General features: G+C 37.2%; 1 long non-coding RNA gene across 2 annotated transcripts in view; it reads left to right on the top strand.

Moving 5' to 3' along the window:
* The first annotated feature begins 330 nt into the window (after positions 1–330).
* LOC150101988 (uncharacterized) overlaps positions 331–18,597 on the top strand; it is a 144,610-nt gene continuing 126,343 nt past the window's right edge. The window contains exons 1-2 of one of the 2 annotated variants that reach the window (XR_016549010.1): positions 331–378; positions 1,809–1,928. This is a non-coding gene — a long non-coding RNA (uncharacterized LOC150101988). Of the gene's footprint in view, positions 379–1,361; positions 1,929–18,597 lie in introns of those variants that run through there. The other variant, XR_016549009.1, reaches the window with a different exon arrangement.

Here is an 18,597-nt window from a genome sequence, read left to right as displayed (position 1 = left end):
GTTTTATATAATACTAGAAAACTTTAAAAATCTTCCATATATATTTAAAATTTCATTTATTTCATATAACATATAAAACTTCCAGTGTTTATTTATAATTTTAATTTATTATTTGAATATATTTCCGATATATTAAATCAACATATTACTACAAGCTCATAACAGAATTCTTATTGTGCCTATTGATACTTCGAAAACCTGCTATTTTCAACAAGTTGATTGGTTTTTGTACATGAACAAGGGGTCGGCAAAAACTCTTTAAACATCTAACTGTGGTTCTAAGTTTCTGCTTTTTTTTTAATACCTATATGACAAGCTCAACACTTCTCAGTTTAGTTCACACATCGCGACAGGGTGCACCTAAGGCTAATCGTTGAGGTGAGTATAAAATACAGTACCTATGATAAAGTTTAATTTATAAATTAGACACACTAAGAGATTAATAACAATAACTAATAATAATATAGAACAATTATAAAAACATACTCTAATAAAGTTATCTGAATGTGAATGGAATCTTAGCAACGTCAGGCAGAGCCGCGTAGCTTTACCCACCTTTGCTATGAGTTGCCCAGTGTTGGACTTTCTCTGGGATCAGCCGAACTGTCGATTTATTAAAATAAAGTGTCAAAAGGCATCTTTCCGGTCATGCAAAATTATATAAACAAGAGGATATTAGATCCAACATTATTTCAAAGCCGAATAGCGTTTCATAGTTTGTAGAGACTATAAGTTTTGTAATTTGACCTTTCGTAAATCAATGTCTTAGGGCGAGAGTTGGGGGGGGGGGCGAACTACTCTAGTTGGTGGAGACAAAGTTTTAGAGTTATGTCCTCTTTCGATGAGTCATTGGCAATATTGTTATATAACAATATTGTCACAATAATATGACAATATAATAAAATGTCATATAATAATATGACAATATTGTCATATTATTATATGACAACAATAATAATTATAATTATTATTATTCTGAACTTGCAAAATAATTGCTTTTTTTTCCCTTCAATATCTAATATATACAGGTAATCCCTCCTATAACGCAGATGTTAGGTTCCACAGAAATGCTGCGTTATATAAATCGCGTTATGTTAGACTCAGATCACATAGAAAAAGTACTGTTATGTTCAGAAATCGTTTTTTTTTTAAATTATATAAACAATAATATATGCTTGTATTTCTCAACTGATAAGGTCTGGTTTACTCCTTCAGGGTATTAAAGCGAAGTTCTGTTTTTATTTTTTAAAGTAATGTCCAACAGCAAAGCAACAAAATTATTAATCCATATCTATAAAGAGAAACAAAGCACCTGCATAGCTAACTCGGTTTCGACACAGCTCATTGGTTGAAGAGATTTGGCTTTAAATCCTGTCTAGGCCATAAAATTGCTGCTGGAAACTCTGGTTTTTTATCCTACAACCAGAAGAGCTCACACTCACACACACTTAGACAAAGGCTAGCCACCTTATCTAAAATCATGATTACTAAAGCTAATATAAGTACTGATGATTGTTATTACTAAGAGAAAAACGAACAGAAAAACCTGAGTTTGGAAACAATACGAAAGTATCATGAGGTTCGAAGCTAAAGTGCATTAAGAAATTTAATAGAGATCCTACACTAAATTTCATTGAAACGTGTCCAACAGGAGCGAAGTTAACATATACGTACAGTATTATATAAAAACAACTTGACAGACAATTTTTATTTTAAATAAGAAATATGATTTCTAAATTACAACAGCTTATAGTAACATTTTATATGAAAAATCAGTTGATTGACTTTGTCTTTTATATTAAATATAGGACTATTTGGAGTTATGGACAAAGAAATAAAAGCCAGTGTATTAGTGTCTGTAAAGTGACCATGTTCTGACTGGTTTGCTTGTAGACATGAAGAACCCGAAATTTTCTGAGAAAAACCTTGTAAGTTCCATATAAGAACTGCTAACTTTTTGTTGTTGTATCTTATGTATATTATGGTATGTTTTTATTCCAAGATATTCTGCTTTTACCCTCATTAATATGGTTTGTACACTATTCCATTGTATTTCTATATAATCATTTTTTTTTATTTGTTGAAGTTTTGTAGTCGATCTCATATGGAAGTAGGGAATTTTTTCACCTGTAAACTAGGGTTTTTGCCTAGCAGAGAAGGCAAACGGCCCTGTGAACACACATGGATTACAGTCGTATGATGGTCCTGATCCTGGACAAAATGGGGGGGGGGGAGAGATGCATTGGTGAACTACCCTGTAAAAATCTCACCAAGAATACTTTGTGGGCAATGCCTACAAAGACATCTACAGTCAGCAGTGACTGAAAGGGAAAATCAGTCAGTCTCTTTTCTCTTCATAATTGTCACCTTTCAAATGTTTTGCACCTGTCAAAACAATTTCTTTCCCCATGTTTTATTCTAAAAATACCTCTTACATCTTTACACTTCACTCTAGAAAACACTATTTAAGCACTCTCATTGGATGTATCCCCAACCATAAAAATCATCTCCTTTCTCCCTTCACACTAACAAAAAAAGTTCTTACTTTCTCTTGTCTAATGAGCTTCTTATCAGAAACATTTCCATTTGCTCAGGCTGGCATTTTTCCCTGTGAAAGACTCTTCTGCTATTTTCATCCTTCATTTCTTTCATGTTATCTTTTTTCCCACCACTTTTTGGCCCTATAACTTACATTAACCTGAACACACTCTAGTCTGATATGACTGTTTTCAAACATCATTGATGGATTCTTATACGCTACTTACTTTTGTCCCTTTTGGTTCCATATACTGTACATGCTGTATCATTTAAGGTCACATCTTATGGTATTATTAATGGAACTAAAATAATTACAGTAACTGGTTTGTTATTGCCACTATGTGTGCAACAGATAATACTAATTCAAAATTGACGACAAACCATGTTAAGTTTAGTATTGTTGGTGTTATATTAATGGCTTGTTATTTGTTCAACAGTATTAACACAGATCAGTGGTGCACCCAGGGGAGGGCAGTGGACCTCAGACCCTCCTAAAAAGAGAAAAAACACTAGAAAACAATAGATTTTCCAAAAATCTACTAATTAAAATTAATTATTTTTTTTTATGTTGTGTCGTGTCTTCTATGTCTATGCAACTTATGAATTAGCAGTCATACAAGGTGGGAATAACTCTGCCATTGCAGGTCTCCAGCCCAAATGAGAAAGGAGGAGGGTTGTACTTGTGGCTAAAACCATAATATGGAAAAAACAGATTGCTACAGAAACCTCAACCACTGTTGGAAAACCGACACAAAACCAAGAGGGAGCGGTAATGGGGAAAATGAAGAAAACCAGTGAAAGCCCCATTGGGGAAGCTGACAGGCAGAAATTTCCAAGAAAAAAACTCTTTAGCCCAAAACCTATACCAAAACTGGATGCTGGAATATTAGGACTTTGTATGAAAGTAGAAAAGCTAACTTACTAACCAGAGAAATGGACAGATACAAAATAGAAATGCTAGGTCTAAATGAGACAAGATGGAACGGTAGTGGAGAAATCCAACTAACAAGAAACAAATAAATTTTATATTCTGGATACCAGAATGAAGATGGCCCCAAAGGTGTAGCTTTCAGGCTAACAACAGATGCCAGAAGAGCACTAATTGAATGGAAACTGGTTTCTGAAAGAATCAAAGCTAGATTTAAAACTAAATACAGAAATGTGACTATAATAAACATATATGGACCAACAAACAATGCAAAAACAGACAAGAAAGAAGACTTCTATGACATGCTGCAAAAAGAAGTAGATAAAGTAAAAAGTAAAGATATGCTTTTAATTATAGGTGACACGAATGCAAAAGTAGGAGATAGTAACGTGAGATATGGACAGATAATGGGAAAAGAAGATTTAGGAAACTGTAACGAAAATGGGGAATCCTAATAGATGTTTGCACTTTCAATGATATGATCATAGGAGGAACCTTATTTAAACATAAAGACAAATCCATAAACAGACTTGGATATCACCTGATAAGAAATCCAAAAACCAAATAGACCATATTTTAATAAACAGACCTTGGAGAACCTCTCTGATGTATGTAAGAGTTTGGAGAGGTGTAGATGAATTAAAAGACCGCTTCTTGATTGCAAAAATAAAAATGAAACTAAGAAAAATATTTAAAAGGCAAGAACCAAAGAAGTAAATACAATATATCCAAACTGAAAAACAAGGATACAAAAGAAAAATATATTCCTCGAATATATTCCTTAAAGTAACATTAAGGAATAAATATGGAAGCCTTGTAGTACAACATAAGGATATAGACACTGAAGAGAATTGGGAAAACATAAAGAATATATTTAATAGTACCACCAAAGAAGTTTGGGAAGGCAGAGCAGGAATCACAAACAATGGATCTCTGAAGAAACCATCAAATTATGTGAAGAAAGGAAAGCTTTATGGAATACACTTCTGCAAAGTAATAAAGCAGCTGGGATGACAATATACAGGCTGAACTATTTAAGGCAGATATAAACAGTACTGTTGAAATGCTACACCCACAATTTAATCAAATATGGGAAAAGGAAGAATGGCCAGATGACTGGAATACAACACTCCTGGTGAAACTGCCAAAAAAGGGAAATATAACACTTTGTGAAAATTGGAGAGGAATTTCACCTCTCAATGTTGTAAGTAAAGAATTTACTAGAATATTGCTAGAAAGAATGAAGCAAGAAATTGAAACTAAACTGAGGAAAGAACAGGCTGGGTTCAGGCCAAACAGATCTTGTATTGACCCCAGATAATAACATTAAGAATAATTGTGGAACAGTCAATAAAGTAGCAGAGTAGCGTATATTTGGAATTCATCGACTTGGAACATGCATTTAATAGCATAGACAGAAAGACAATATGGATGTTAATGAAGCACTATGGGATTCCTCAGAAAATCATAAATATAACAAAGAAAACTCATGAAAAATACAAAATCCAAATAATAAATAATGGCAAACTATCAGACCCATTACTAGCTATTATAATAACAGAATTAACTCACGTAAATTATTCTTTATTCATAGAATTTTTGCCTGAGTATCACAGGCATCATCAGTACAGGTAGCAAGGCTAATTAAACAATAACTGTTATATTCACAAAGCGCCACCTAAGTAGCTAAGGTTAAATTTCCTAAATTTATTAAAAAACATTTTTTTAATATAATTATATATATATATATATGTGTGTGTGTATACAATTATAACTTAGTACTCTATAAAGCAGCAAATCTTTCCTATCTCCCACAAGGGGGAAAGACGTAGACCATCGGATCAGTTTAGGTTAGAGGAGTGAAGTAATGTTTCACATGTTTCTTTGTATAACCGTTCCGTTAGAAACAGACTTTTGTGAATGACTTTTGTCCTGTTCCACTTAACTCTATGTCTGGTGTTCATGGCATGTTCTGCAAGTCGAGACTGTTCAGGTTCAAGGTACTGGATATATGACTTGTGTTCTTCTAACCGGCTCAGTACAGATCTTCCTGTTTGTCCGAAATATGATAACCCACAAGAGCAGGGAATCTGGTAGACACCTGGATAGCTGAGATGTGGGAGCTTGTCCTTTGGAGACATTAGGAATGTAGAGATTTTTCTGACAGGTCTAAAGGCCACACAGATATTTAGTGTTTTTTTTTTTTTTTTAAATAAATTTAGGAAATTTAACCTTAGCCACTTAGGTTGCACTTTGTGAATATAGAAGTTATTGTTTAATTAGCCTTTGTATCTGTACAGAATATGATGCCTGTGATACTCAGGTGAAAATTCTACAAATAAAGAATAATTTAGGTGAGTTAATTCCATTATTATAATAGTAATATGTCTACTCAAGGTATTTCCTTAGTGAAACTTATATCAAAACCATTTGCAACAAACACAGGAATAAGATAATGATGTATACTCTCCTCGACCATCTTTCTGATTGTTATTGATTTGGTGATGAAGAAATCATCTCAAGAAAGAATTGGCATTAAATGGGGAGGGTCAAATAAAATCAGTGACCTGTATTTTGCAGACAATATATGCCTTTTGGCACAAAATCATCAACACCTCCAAAAGAAAATAGATAATTTAAACCAGGAAACAAATAAATGTGGATTGAAAATAATTCATAACAAGACTAAAGTAATGAATATAAACCCCAAACAAGAATTAGTCTTTGAAATACTAGTGAAAACACTGGCAGAGGTAGATAACTTTGTTCTACATGGAATCAGTGTTCAGCACACAAGGAGGAACCAAACAGGCCATCAAATAGAATCCAGAAATTTGAGGGTCCAAAGAAATAAAATTAAAAACCAAAATAAGGCTCTTCAACACTAATGTTAAACCAGTTTTACTATACGGAGATGAGACATGGTCACTAACAAAGGAAAACATAAATAAAATACAGGTCTACATAAACAAATGTTTGAGAACGTTACTAGGAATATACTGGTCAAATAAAATAACAAACATAGAACTTTGGGAGAGAACAGATCAAACCAGCATCAGAAATGAAATCACTAAAAGAAAATGGAACTGAATAGGTCACACAGTCAGGAACCCAGATAAAGAAATAGCAAGAAATTGTAGCAGAATGGAAACCCCAAGGCAAGAGTAAAAGTGGTAGACCTAGGATAACATAGAGAAGAGAACTAGAAACAGAGGCAAGATGGCTGGGATGTGCCTGGAAAGAAATCATAAAAGAGGCATTGAATAGAGTCAGATGGAAGTCAATGGTTGGGACCCTATGCTCTGCAGGGAGCAACAAGGATAGGTAAGGTATTGGCCACCCAGGTGTAAATTTTTATAGTCTACTCCTAATACTGCATTGTATAATCCAAATTAGATATTACCTACATAAAATGCTGCCCGGGCACAGTGTACCCGTGGGTTGGCGCAGCCCTGTCTCTTGGGAATCATGGCTGCTGTGAACACAAGGCGAATGAGGTAGTGCTTGGGGGGACTGAGCTCTACTTCATTTGAACGAGCATGTACAGAGGAGATCACGGGTTTCATGGATTGGTGATCACAGCAGATGCTCAGTCATACGTCGCATGCAATGTGTAGTATCTATTCTCAAATTGTCTGAGAATAGACACTACAACTTGGCACCCTAAGTCAGCTTGTGCTCTTAAAGAATACAGAGACAAATGTAAGAAAGCTAAACACTGTGTAAAACTAGCTAAGCAAAAGTCATGGGAGGACATTTGCAAGAACATAGAAAATAAATATCAAGATGGGTAGCAAATTATTCTGGAGGTTGTTGAAGAAGCTTAGAAATGGAGGAAAGAGTGCTGTAAAAGGAGTTAGAGATCATAAAAGAGACATGAAGTATGGAGTAATAACTTTGAAATATTGCTAAATGAAACTAGCAGTGATAACACAGTGGTAAAAAACACTCAACAGGAATACAGTCAGAAATACATATCCATACTTGAAGTACAAAAATCCATCAAAGGCTTGAAATGTGGAAAGGTAGGACGAGCAGATGATATTCGACCAGAAATGCTGAAGTATGAGAAACGGTTGAGAAGAATTGTGGAAGAAAAGCTTGGTGAAGAACAAGCTAGATTCAGGCCAAATAGAAGCTGTCAGTGAAAGATCTGTACTTTACAAACAAATAGTTGAGAAATCATGGGAATATAACAAAGATGTCTATTTGAGTTTTGTAGATCTGGAAAAGGCATATGACAAGGTGCCAAGAGAGAAGCTATTCAACACGGTGTCAATGAGGCATTATATCAAGTCTTTATTTGATTTGTAAGTCAGCAGTTAGTATTGAAGGAAGTACAGGATGATGGTTTAATGTTAAATCTGGTGTGAGACAAGGATGTATATTATCCCCTCTGTTATTCATTATTTATATGGATAACATTATGGATGAAAGTGATACTAAACATGATATCAAAATTGGAGATATTAATGTCAGCTCTTTGCTTCATGCGGACGACGTTATACTTCTAAGTAAAACTGCTATAAGTCTGCAAGATTCCCTGACTAAATTGAATGACTGTTGTAATAGATGTGGTATGAAGGTCAGCAATAAAAAGACAAAGAAAATAAAAATAGGCAGAATAGGTGAAATTGTCATCTGTGTTGTGAACAGAGAACCTGTGGAACAAGTAAAACATTTTAGCTATTTGGGACGATTTTTGTTTAAGATGGTAAATTAGATATGGAAATAGACAACAGAATCAACAAAGCTGGTATGGTAAGAAGTCAACTGAATAAATTCATATTATTATTATTATTATTACTACGGGCTACTCCTGGAGTCCTTAGACTCATCGAGGGAGGCCCTAAACATCATGTTCACACAACTGTTCAACATTCTCACAGTATCTATCATACCTTGCCTTGAACTCGCTCACTGTCATAGCACCCAAAACAGACTCTGGCAGCTTATTCCACTCATTTACCACTCTAAAAGTAAAGAACCCAGCTCTAACACCCCTGCTAACCACACACTTGCCCAGCTTTCATGGGTGTCCCCTAGTTCTCCCACCACCAGTCCTGATCTCAAAAATATCATCTGAATTAATTCTATAGAATCCTTTTAGCAATTTGAATGTCTCAATCATATCTCCACTCTTCCGCCTATCAACTAGTTTCTGCAACCCACAAATCTTCAACCTGTTCTCATATGGTTCATTCCATAGACCTGCTATCATCTTAGTCACTCGCCTCTGGATCCTCTCCGCCTCCTCCCCATCAAGAAGGAACCGAGGTGACCAAATCTGGGCACAGTAGTCGAGATGAGGTCTTATCAGGGCTCGGTACAGAGGGTACAATAACTTGCTTGTCTCTGCTCGTCAAGGTATTTTTCAACAACCAAGTTAGTTGATGAGCTGATTTAGCTACTTTTGCAATGTGCCCCCTAAACTTCATCTCCCTATCCACCAACACTCCCAAGTCCCTGGCCTCATCAATCTCTTGGAGTACAGTTCCACCAATGTGGTATACTGCTGTTAATCTTTTCACTCCGAAATGCATAACCTTACATTTTGTCACATTAAAATGACATCCATTCTCCTTAGTCCAGAACTCCAATCTATCTAAGTCATCTTGCGAGACTTTGACATCTTCTGCATTCACTATCGCCCTACCCAACTTTGCATCATCAGCGAACAAATGAACTGTCCCACTTAGACCCTTCCCTATATCGTTAATGAACAGATTAAACAGTAGTGGTCCAAGAACAGAACCCTGTGGCACACCACTAGTCACAGGCCGTCTTTTGGACTCTACTCCTGAATAAACTACTCTTTGATATCTCTCCATCAACTACCCAGCTATCCATCTCACCAACCCTATATCCATTCCCATATGTTGTAGTTTACGGATTAGAATTCCATGTGGTATCCTGTCAAATGCCTTTGCCAGGTCCAGCAGTATCACCGTAAACCCATTTCCCTTATCCAGTTCAGCCATCACCTTGTTATATGGAATAAGAGAATATGGAATAAGAGAGAAATTAATCAGAATATTAAATTAGCTGTATACAAGACAGTGTTCAAATTAGTTTTAATTTATGGATCTGAGAGCTGGGTCAGAAGTAAAACACTCGACCAAAGTCTACAAACCGCAGATATGAGAGTCCTGAGAAAGATTAGAGGCATGAAGAGATGACATCAATGGCAACATCACATTAAAAACGAGGATATTAGGGATGAACTTCATTTATTGATTTCTAATAAGGCAAATTATTCTGAAGGTGTCAGAAACTATAAAAGAAATAAATAATTACTCTGCTTCATACATTTTGCGCTACATTATACACATGTATTCTGTCTTGATACTTTGTTTTATTTCACTTGCCCTTTTCTTTCTTTCTTTTTTTTTTTTTTGAAAATAGCCACTGTTTATTATTATTATTCAGGCCTCCATAGAGTCAAAAGACTCATCGTGTAAGGTCATTTCTAAGAGACACAAAGTCTATCAAGACTCATCGAGAGGAGGTCGTCCCCCCCCTAAGAAACACAAAGTCTAACATACCACTCCATGAATTCATTGACCGTTCTCGCTCTCACCACTTCATCAGCCAATGCATTCCATGGTTCAACCACCCTCCATGCAAAGAAACCACTCCTCACACTCTTGTTCACAGTTTCCTTTCGTAACTTCCAGGGATGGCCTCTTGTCATCACTCCTTCATGCTGTTCAACCAAACGAAAGAACTCCCCAGTGTCAACTCTGTAACCACCTCTCGACAGTTTAAAAGTCTCAATCGTATCACCTCTCCTCCTTCTATCCACCAAACCCTACAGTCCACATTCCCTCAGCGGATTCTCATAACTATCATTGTACAGTCCTGAAACTATCTTTGTTATCTGCCATTGTACCCTTTCCAAAGTTAATTTATCCCCTTCAAATCCTGGGGACCAAATCTGAGAACAATAGTCCAAGTGTGGTCTGATCAGGGTCTTATACAACGGAATGATAACTGTTTTATCTCTGCAGGTCAGTGTCCTTCTCATTATTGCAGCAATCCTCTGTGTTACCTTCACTACCTTTGCAATATGTCCCCTAAATTTCAGGTTTCTCTCAATCATTAATCCCAGATCTCTTGTCTCCCCTACTTCCTCCAGTATAACTCCTCCCATAGAGTATGCAGTGTCCCTTCGATGTTTCCCAAACCTCAAGACCTTACATTTTGCTGCATTAAAACGACACTCCCATTCATTTGCCCATCTATCTAGCTTATTCAAATCCTCTTTAAGGGCTGCCGCATCTGCACTATTACTAATAATCCTTCCCAGCTTTGCATCATCTGCAAAGAACTGAATATCCCCTGCAATCCACTGACAATGTCATTGATATAAAGGTTAAACAATATAGGTCCCAGCACTGAACCCTGTGGGACCCCACTTGTAACCCTTTGCTTCCTTGAAACTGCCCTACCATACACAACTCTGTGATACCTATCGGACAGCCAATCCTGAATCCAATTGACCAATCTGACATCCAAACCCATGTGCTGCAACTTAAATATCAGCTTATCATGTGGCATCCTGTCAAATGCCTTCGCTAAGTCTAAGAAAATGGCAGTATATGCCTTTCCCTCATCTAATGCTCTTGTAACTTTATCATAAAAGGCTAGCATATTGCAAAAACAAGAGCGCCCCTTCACAAATCCATGTTGACTCTCACAGATAACATTATCCTCATCAGCCCGATGTTGTATACAGTCCTTCACTACTTTCCCAAGATCTTACTAACTACTGATGACACACAAACTGGCCTATAATTAAACACTTCTAGTCTGCTACTGCCCTTATGCAATGGCACTATCTTACCTTCCTCCATTCCATGGGCACCTTTCCAGTAGCCAGACTTTCATTGAAAAGCGAGGTCAAAGGTGCTGTCAGTTCCCTAGTCAGATCTCTCAAAACTCATGGTGAAATACCATCCAGTCCACAGCTTTACTGACATCCAGAGTACTCAGTATTTGAAACACACTCTCCTCCTGTACCTCTCAACCTTGAACCTGCCCTATTCCTTTAGCATTAAAACCGACTTCTCCAGGATGAAATACTCCAATAAAGTGGTCATTGAACAATTTTACCATGTCCTCTGCATCAGTCACTCTATTCCCATTTTTATCCCACAATATCATTCTTCCACAGTCATTTCTCCTCCTACTGGCCACATATCTAAAAAATTCCCTAGGATTTTCTTTGGATCTTAGGGCTAATCTCCTCTTATATTCCAGTTTCGTCTTACTTACCATACTAGTCACTCTTATGGCCTGTGTCTTATACTCTTCATGCATCTTCTCTTTTCCGTTCTCTCTGTATCTCTTCCACAGCCTCTTTTTCACATGCAATTTCCTGTTTAATATTGTTTGTCATCCACTTTACTCCAAATTGTGTCCTCCTGTTCACTCATGGTATACAACTTACCATTGCTGCTAACAAATATTCTTTCATAATTTCCTACACTCTAATGATATACCGGCCTTCCAATTCCTCCCTTCATGAAACTTCCCCAAGTTGATGTCTTAGACTATTATAATCACCTACCTTATAATTCCATATACGTTCCCGTCTCTTTGAGACTCCTGCATGTCTATTCATTTTCCAAGTCAAAACCATATCGTCACTCTCTCCAACTGGTGGGAGAGATGTTATCTCACTTATTATCAACTCTTCTGATGGTATAACCAAATCCAAAACTCTTGAACCTCTTCTTCCCTCTATTACATGTTGCCTAAGACATTTGACCCTCAAGAATTCTAGAAATTCCATTCCCTTATTGCTACATGCATCTTCCTCTCCCCATTAAAATCTCCCATAACAATCATTCTTCTTGCACTTGCCAAACTCAACTGTCTAAACATTTCCTGGTCCCCCCTTCTGTACTCCCAATAAATATCCAGTATTGTCCACCTCTACCTCACACCAGATGCTTTCAAAATCATTAGTGTCACTGCCTTCCAAAGTCTCCACTCTTAGAGGACATAGGTCGTCACTTATCATAAGCAGTACTCCACCACCATGCTTCCCTTCCTATCCTGCCGAAAAATGCTGTACCCAGCGACTTCTATTCCTGTTATTATATCCTCTTCTGTCAACCACGTCTCAGCGATCCCAATAATTTTTGGGCAGGCTGATGCTATCTGTGCTAATTCCTCTCCCTTATTCCAGATACTCCTGGCATTAGTATATAGCATATAAATGCCATTGTTTCTATACCCAGCATTATCCCCTCTAGACTCCACTGAGCTCAGTGTTACCTGATGTCGTCCCCCTTCTTCCAAGTACCGATTCCCACAAGAGGCCACCCCTGCTACCATCCTCCCTGAGACACACTGACTTTTTCAGAACAGCAATCTCTCCAGATGCCTACATCCTTCCTCATTCAAATGTAAGTGGTCACTTGCATACAATTCCTCTCTGTCCTCAAATGCACTCCAGCATCCACAATATTCCAGTCCTCTCTTATCACACATTCTATCTATTATTTCATTCAATATTACTGCTCTTCTGCTCAGTTTGTCATTATCATACCTAGGCAATACACATACTATCTTTCCTCTCTGTGTCTTCTTTCTTACCACCTCAAGCAAGAATCTCATATCTCTCGCTGCCCTATTTACACCACCACTCAAGTCATTTGTTCCCACCATCACAATCATCTCATTCACCCTTTTACCTCTCTTAATTGCCAAAGCCACCCTTTCTATCATTCCTCCTGGCAAACACTCCTCACGCATCCTATCTTGAACACTACGGATCATTGAGTCCCCATACATTATACCTCTTACCATTCCCTCTCACCTATTGTTTCCGTTTTCTCCTCTTCTTTCATTCTCATACCTCTCTCCCCTTCTAGCACTGCCATACCCATCTCTCATTCAGTCTCTCCTACTGTTTCCATTCTCTCCTTCTCTAGCGCTCCCATACTTCTCTCTCTCATTCTATCTTTCCTACTGTTTCCATTCTCTCTTCTAGCATTCCCATACCCCTCTCTCCTACTGTTTCCATTTTCTCCTCTTCTAGCACTCCCATACCTCTCTCTCATTCCATTCTCTCCTCTTATAGCACTGTCACACCTCTCTCTCATTCCATCTCTCCTACTGTTTCCATTCTCTCCTCCTCTAGCACTCTCATTCCATCTCTCCTGTTTCCATTCTCTCCATTTCCATATCTAATTCCATTCTCTCTTCTTTTATCATTCAAAAATTTCTCTCCTCTCCTATCATTCCCAAAACCCTCTCTCTCCCCTACTTCGATTTGCCTTGCATTTATCTCTTCCATTTTTCTAATCTCATCTTTCATACTTCTCCCAAGACATTTCAGCTCCTCTATCTCCCTCTGCAGGTCAGTCACTCTAAATCGAAATTCACTCTCCCAAACAAAACCATCTAAACTTTCACAGTCACTCACACCTTCTACACCATCAACTATTATTTTCTCATTCACATTTTTCTTCATTCTCTCCTATCACTACTCGTCTTCATGTATTCATTTCCCGTTCCTGGAGCAACAAGGTCGTTATTGAGATATCTGCTGCATTTATTTCCTCCCACTGCCTGCACTTTAAACACACATGCACCCCATCCTCTCTCACAAGCCAGACATCCAATTCCCGAAACACATACATGCTGCAAATACTAGATGCCACAAACTCCGTTATTATATTTTTTCAAAGGATATTTTTGAGATCAGGCCTGGTGGTGGGAGAACTAGGGGACACCTATGGAAGCTGGGCAAGGGTGTGGTTAGCAGGGGTGTTAGAGCAGGATTCTTTACTTTTAGAGTGGTAAATGAGTGGAATAAGCTGCCAGAGTCTGTTGTGGGTGCTATGACGGTGAGTGAGTTCAAGGTAAGGTATGATAGATACTGTGAGAATGCCGTATAGTTGTGTGGACATGATGTTTAGGGCCTCCCTCGATGAATCTAAGGACTCCCTGGAGTCGCCCGTAATAATAACAGTAATATTGCTTATAATAGACTGCCTAAATGGCATAGGACTTGGCGACACGCCATTTGCGACTGCAGCTGAATCCATCATCATTCGTTACTGCCGAGGGACTGCTGGCGTAATCGTTAATTATTCAAAATCAAAAATAAATAAACGCTAAATATGTAAACAATTACAAGCGAAACAAAACATTAAGTACACTAAATAAAATGAAATAAAACTAAATACAGTAATTAAAACTTAGGTTCGTCTTGTCTTCCACCGTTATGCATCCCCCCCCCCCCGTCTTCTCGGTAAACAAAATACACAATATCGCGACAGCACTAACTTCAAAAAACAAAAACAACCACTGTAGTACACTCGTATTCCAGAGAAACAATTTAGCGCTCAAAAACGTAAAAAAAAAAAAGGACTATTCACCGATTAAAAACTCACTTTCTTCAGCACAGCTCAAATTTAGCGCCACGTGCTACGGCGACACTAGCGCTATACAATTATTGTTGAGTTGAGATATATTACAATCTACCCTGTTGCTTATACTGTGTGTGTGTGTGTGTATATATATATATTTTTTTTTTTTCAGTGTCTTTTAATAGCTTTCTATTATGTTCTTAACGCCTGATGAAGTCAATCCCGACGAAACATGTTTCGTTTTCCAATAAATCTCAATTTGTTATAATTCTCGGATTTTTATTATATATATATATATATAAACTGACGTAATCGTGAATTATTCAAAATCAAAAATAAATAAACGCTAAATAAGTAAACAATTACAAGCGAAACAAAACATTAAGTACACTAAATAAAATGAAATAAAACTATATATATATATATATATATATATATATATATGTTAGCTTTGAACTGTAGCTACAGTCCGTGTTGAAGTTCTATTGTTAAGTAGCTGCGTGCGTCTGATTTCACGCGTGTGCCAATATCGGATAGCAGAGCTGAAAGAGTCTGGTAGATTATAGCTGAGGTTATTATTTATGTGATGAGGGTCCATAACAATTTCCTTATAATTGTTATAGAACCTCTTGAATTGGTACGTTTGTAAAGAGAGCCACCACGTCAAAGCTCACCATGATATCTGAAGTCTAAAGAATGAAAGGTTCTCGATATTTTAAAGAACAAAATTTCAAAAAAGATGTTTTCCATGCTATCACATTGCGTTCACTCCGGCTACTTTCAATATGAGAAGAAACAAACAAAATAAAAGATTGGCAATGGGAAGCCCCCTGTCTCCTATATTAGCTAACATCTTTTTTGAAGATTTCGTACAAAAGGCAATCTCCTCAGCTACTCTTAAACCAAAAATTTGGCTAAGATTTGTAGATGACATATTTCTTATCTGGAACCATGGCACCGATAACCTTCAGTCTTTTTAAAATCATTTAAACAACTTCCACCAAGATATCAAATTAACAATGGAGGTTGAAGAAAATGGATCTCTTCCCTTCCTGGACGTAAGACTTACTAAGTCATCTGATTCTATTAAAATATCAATCTTTAGAAAATCTACACACACAGATAGATACCTGCATGCGTCCTCACATCACTATCCTGCACAGAAAGTGGGTATCATCTCAACCCTAGCACATCGTGCTAGATCTATACTGTCAGATGATGAAGATCTAGAAAATGAACTACAACATCTGCAAAGAACCTTCACAAGTAATGGCTACGCGTCGAAAACTACTAATAAGCATCTATACCACCGCCATCAAAACAACTCAGAAACACAAGACAATCCAAAAGGTTATATCTCCTTATCATATATCAGCTCGCTCTCCACGAAACTAAGAAGAATTTTAAGAAAGTTTAACATAAAACCTGTTTCTCTACACTTCCTAAACTAAGATGGATTTTAAGCTAATACAAACAAGACCACAACCATCTACAATTCCCAAGAGTGTACAAAATCAAGTGTGACTGCGGGAAGCAATACTATGGCCAAACTGAAAAATCCATCCTCCTACGTCTAGAAAAACACCAGAGAGACAGTGCCTACAAAAGAACTAGAGCAAGTGCCCTGACAAGCCATGTACTGTTTTCAGTAAACACAAATGATGAAGGCCGTCAACATGAGATAAACTGGACAACAACCTCAAACCTTCATATATGCCGTGATGAGGTGGAGCGACGCATAGTCGAGTCTAAGGAAATTGTTATGGACCCTCATCACATAAATAATAACCTCAGCTATAATCTACCGGACTCTTTCAGCTCTGCTATCCGATATTGGCACACACGTGAAATCCGACGCACGCAGCTACTTAACAATAGAACTTCAACACGGACTGTAGTTACAGTTCAAAGCTAACTGATTTTGTAATAGTCGTTTTATAGTGATACGATGTTTCTTATAGTGTTTACTTGCTGTCTATGTTCCCACGCCTGAAGAAGTCGGACAATCCGATGAAACATGTTGCGTTTTGAATAAATTTAATTGTTATTCTAGTCTCGGTTATAGTCAGTATATATAAATATAAACATATCCCAGTACGATTTAACGATGACTTCTAAGGCCGGAACAGGCCATGCTAGGCCTAAATCCTTGATACGCATGATGATGATGATATGCACTTTTGTTTTACCCATCCTGGAATTTCAAGATTTGTTTGTCTTCTAGACACTAATATTAAAGACTCGCTCTTCTTCCTTTCCTTTCTCTTACATTTATTTGAATTTATGATAGCAATTAAGGTTCATTTGAGCTCATCTGGAAGTAATCAAAATACACTTAGAAATTTGAATTTATTGGCATCATTCTGGCACTAATTTTATAAAATTATAAAAGGAAATGAAAATAGCCTTCTCTCCCAAAGATTATAGTATATTATATCAAACTTATCACCAAAGATCCATTCCACCACTTAAAAAAAAAAAAGACAGTAGATCACAATGTCGTCCCCAGAATATTACAGCCTGATTTGTTACTAAAAAAATAAAACAAGCGGAGGAGTGCGCATAAGCAGACTACATTGATCTTCTACCTACTTTGTTATTGGTTGGGAGTTCGTTTAATTTTAATATTGCGTAACAGCCAATTTTCTGAGAATACGTAGGAGCGATGGATAAGTATTCATTGCTTTATTGTTGTTGACTCTTATTGCTACGGTTTCAGATATTCGTAATTTTATTTCGTTATTTTGAAAGAAAAAAAAAATAGCTAACGCCTTTTATTCCCTTAGACAATTGACATTTATAACTTAAGGGGTGAAGTGAAAAGCTTTTCATATTCCCCGTTTTCTGTTACGGTCACAGTGAGGGAAAATATTTTGAGCAGTTTGCCCGCCCATAATGGGCATGGAGATTATACATCACTGAAGGAAGTTAAAATGACTTTTGGTCTTTTGTGTTTGAATGTATCCGTAAGCTCATAGGCTACAGCTTGCTGAACTAGATCATTGGGATGAGTGGACGTCTTTAGGAAGAACTTTGCAGCTAAAGTTTGTAGGAAGGAGAAGCTATAAGGAATATTTGTATCTCGGTGAAGTTGATGATTTCTGACGAACCGTGGGGCTTTTAGGATCATTCTCAAGCATTTGTTGTGAACCCGTTGCAATTTGATAATATTTGTAGTGGAGGTGTGGCTCCAGGTTGGAAAAAAATAAGTAACTATAGGACGAATCGTCAGCTGGTATAAAAGCAGTTTGATTCTGATGTTTAGCTTGCTGCTTCTGTTTATTAGGGGGAAGATCTGAGTGATGGCTTTAGATGCCTTTGTACATGCAGCCTTGATGTGTTGGTTAGAAGTTAATTTTTTTGTCGAGGATGACACCTAAGAAATTTGTTTCCGTCTGCCAGGGAATATTGGTGTTGAATAATAAGATGACACCACAGGAGATATCGACCTTTTGTGAAGAGGATAGCTGAACTTTTTAGGAGATTTACTTGCAGTCTCCATTTGGAGACCCATATTTCTAATTTTAGATGGTTTTCTAGTAACGAGATGTGGTCGGAGAGATCTGACTAATAATGCTGTGTCATTTGCGTACAGAGCCATGATGGATGACATTGGGTTGTGTGGGATATCAGACATGAATACAGAGAACAGCAATGGAGCGAGTATTGATCCCTGTGGCTCCGGCCAAGATGGGTCGCTGAGATGAGGTAATGCCGCCATTCTTGACTGGCATGGTCCTGTTT

Source organism: Typopeltis vanoorti, chromosome 11, assembly GCF_054136105.1.
Source record: "Typopeltis vanoorti isolate ZY-2024b chromosome 11, IOZ_Tvanoo_1.0, whole genome shotgun sequence".
Classification (NCBI taxonomy): Eukaryota; Metazoa; Arthropoda; class Arachnida; order Uropygi; family Thelyphonidae; genus Typopeltis; species Typopeltis vanoorti.
Note: the sequence above shows the minus strand (reverse complement) of the source record. Positions and strands in the feature narration are given on the sequence as shown.